Here is a 3,622-nt window from a genome sequence, read left to right as displayed (position 1 = left end):
TAGTCCAATTCTGTTAATGTGAAAGCCGTCTGGCCTGTATAAGAACTTGCCTTGGAACCTATGCATCCTTCATCAACTCTACAGCCACACCTTCATCTGTTATATCCTCGCATTTCTATATTGACTAGTCCATAATGTATAACCTATCGTAATTTTATATCTCATTATCACTCTAATAGAATCTGTTATGTGTGCAATCCATACCCTACCGACACCCAATGTTTATAATTATAACTAAATAATTCACAATACCTAGATACCATCCCCACCAGTGTGAACAGTACAGGTATAAATCCATTGCTAAGTTTAGTGGACTAGTAATCCAGAACCCCAGGCTAATGTTCTGAGAGACTTGGGTTCGAATCTCACCATGGTCGCAATTGATAAAAATCTGGAATAAAAAGCTTTTCTAATTGTGACTGCAAAACTGTTGTCAATTTGTCGTAGAAAGTCATGTGTTCTCTAATGGCCTTTAGGAAGGAAATCTGCCATCCTTACCTGGTCTGGCCTCAATGGGACTCTAGACCCATAGAAATGAGAATGACTCAAACTTTAATGTGAAAGAGACTAGCAAGGTAGTCTGTTCAATGGCAATTAAGGACAGGCAATAACTGCAGCCCTTGCCAGTGTCAGCCATATCCTACCATCAGATCAACAATATTGCAGATATAGTCTCTTGTAAAGTATACAGAGCATATATCATTCACGTATTTATTGTAAATGCAGGCTAGAAAATATCTGTATAACCATGTTCTAGCAGAATTGCATATCCTTTTTTATTCCTTTGTGGGATGTGGGTATCGCTGGCTGGTCCAGCATTTACTGTCCATCGTAAGCTGCCTTTTTGAACCACTGCAGTTTTGGTACACTCACAGTGCTGTTTGGGAAGGAGTTCCAGGATTTTGACCCAGTGATACAGAAGTAATGGCAATATATCTCCTCGGATGCTGCCGGAACTGCTGTGCTTTTCCAGCACCACACTAATCTAGACCCCAATATATTTTCAAGTCAGGATAGTGAATTACTTAGAGAGGAAGTTACAGGTGGTGGTGTTCGCACCTATCTCCTGCAGTTGTCCTTCCAGGGGTTACAGGTGAAAAAGATGTTGTCAAAGGAGTCTTGTGAGATACTCAAATTGTTCTGGTTTCATTACCTAGCAATTCTGCGACATATGGAAAACTATGCTTAAATAATTTAGCAATACAGCACCCATGTTTTGTTGACAATGCCATTGAATATCAAGGGACAATGATTAGATTCACCTTTATTAGAGGTGGTCATTTGTGTGGCATGAATGTTGTTTCCCACTGGTCCAGATTTTGCTGCATTTAGGCATAATTTGTTTGTGGTTTAATAACATTTGTATAATGGCTTATATATGAGGGCGGCATGATGGCTCAGTGGTTAGCACTGCTGCCTCACAGCGCCAGGGACCCAGGTTCGATTCCAGCCACGGGCGACTGTCTGTGTGGAGTTTGCATGTTCTCCCCGTGTCTGCGTGGGTTTCCTCCAGGTGCTCCGGTTTCCTCCCACAATCCAAATGATGGTTAGGTGAATTGGCCATGCTAAACTGCCCATAGTGTTCAGGGATGTGTAGGTTAGGTGTGTTAGTCAGGGGTAAATGTAGGGTAATAGGGCAGGGGAATGGGTCTCGGTTGAATACTCTTCAGAGGGTCAGTGTGAACTTGTTGGGCCGAAGGGCCTGTTTCCACACTGTAGGGAATGTAATCTAATCAATATATAATGCATATGACACAATCTGATCAAGCAATGTGTACAATCCTTCATATAGCATGATTTAAGGTTTAAAAGTCATTCTCAGGCTGTGGGAGTCACTAGCAAGGCTACCTGGAGAAAGTGGTTGTGAGCTACAGGAGTTTTGACCCATAGTTACAACCACAATGACAATAGCAAGGGAGTTTCAGGATTTTCGACTTAAGGAACAGCAATACATTTCCAAGTCAGGATGGTGAGGGCTTGAGAGGAACCTGGAGGTGGTGGCATTCCCATGTGTCTGCTGCTCTTGTCCGTCTAGGTGATAAAGATTATGTTTCAAAGATACACTACCAAGATTCCTTCAGCAGTATCTTGTAGGTACTATATATGGCATATGAGTTCCCAAGCAAGTTGTTTAAATATTCCCTGGATGATCAACTTATCCCACATTCACTTCACATTAATGTTTGGACATAGTCAAGGGGCAATTATTAACTTTCACTGATAATTTATTAACTACAATCTCAGTATCTGATTCGTTCTGAGATCAGTTTGAATACGAATCTGAAACAGAATGATCTGATCATTGCAGGCTGTTGTCCAGTTGCTGAGGAGAACTGTCAGTCAATGATCTCCAACAGAGTTAAAAAAAATTGGTATTCCTTTAATGATTTCACAAACTCAGGATGACCCATGGTGAGTTATTAGTAAAAGGAAGTAGCTTTAAACTATGGACAGTCTGGTTGTCTGGATAACATGGCAGCTAATATGTGTGTGGAACATTCCCAGAAACAGTATTATGATAATGACAGAATAACCTGCTTCAGTGATGACAGATGCAGAATGAACATGAGCCTCTTTTCTGAATACTGATCTTGGGCTCTTTAAACCAAGGTTGTTGACAGGGTGACAATTTTTCATGGAAACTGAAAGTCACCACCTCTGATAGTGCAGCCCCCTTCAGTACTGAGCCTCCAACAGTCACTGCCACAAGTACTGTTGGTCCGACAGTGTGATGCTCCCTCAATGTGGAACTTACATAAGTTCTGAGATCTATCAATACTCACTCTTTGATAATGCAGTATGACACTCAGCACTGACCCTCTGACAGCGCAGCACTCTCTCAGCACTAGCCATCTGACAGTGTGGCACTCCCTCAGTATTGGTCAAAGCACAGCAGGTTAGGCAGCATCTCAGGAATAGAGAATTCGACGTTTCGAGCATAAGCCCTTCATCAGGAATAAGAGAGAGAGAGCCAAGCAGGCTGAGATAAAAGGTAGGGAGGAGGGACTAGGGGGAGGGGCGATGGAGGTGGGATAGGTGGAAGGAGGTCAAGGTGAGGGTGATAGGCCGGAGTGGGGTGGGGGCGGAAGAGCTTCTGTGCAGAGGAGATGACCTGGGGGGTGCAGTCAGAGAGGGACTCACTGAAATCCTTGTAGAGGGAGGAAGAGAACTTCTTCAAGGAAGGCATCCTTGTAAGAGGATTCGCAGTAGGTTAAAATCTTCGAGTAAAAAATGAGGTCTGCAGATGCTGGAGATCACAGCTGCAAATGTGTTGCTGGTCAAAGCACAGCACTCCTCTGCACAGAAGCTCTTCCGCCCCCACCCCACTCCGGCCTATCACCCTCACCTTGACCTCCTTCCACCTATCCCACCTCCATCGCCCCTCCCCCTAGTCCCTCCTCCCTACCTTTTATCTCAGCCTGCTTGGCTCTCTCTCTCTTATTCCTGATGAAGGGCTTATGCTCGAAACGTCGAATTCTCTATTCCTGAGATGCTGCCTAACCTGCTGTGCTTTGACCAGCAACACATTTGCAGCTGTGATCTCCAGCATCTGCAGACCTCATTTTTTACTCCCTCAGTATTGACCATCTGACACTGCGGCACTCCCTCAGCACTGACCCTC

Source organism: Hemiscyllium ocellatum, chromosome 4 (genome assembly GCF_020745735.1).
Source record: "Hemiscyllium ocellatum isolate sHemOce1 chromosome 4, sHemOce1.pat.X.cur, whole genome shotgun sequence".
Classification (NCBI taxonomy): domain Eukaryota; kingdom Metazoa; phylum Chordata; class Chondrichthyes; order Orectolobiformes; family Hemiscylliidae; genus Hemiscyllium; species Hemiscyllium ocellatum.
The sequence above is the reverse complement of the archived record's forward strand: the minus strand, read 5'-3'. Positions refer to the sequence as shown.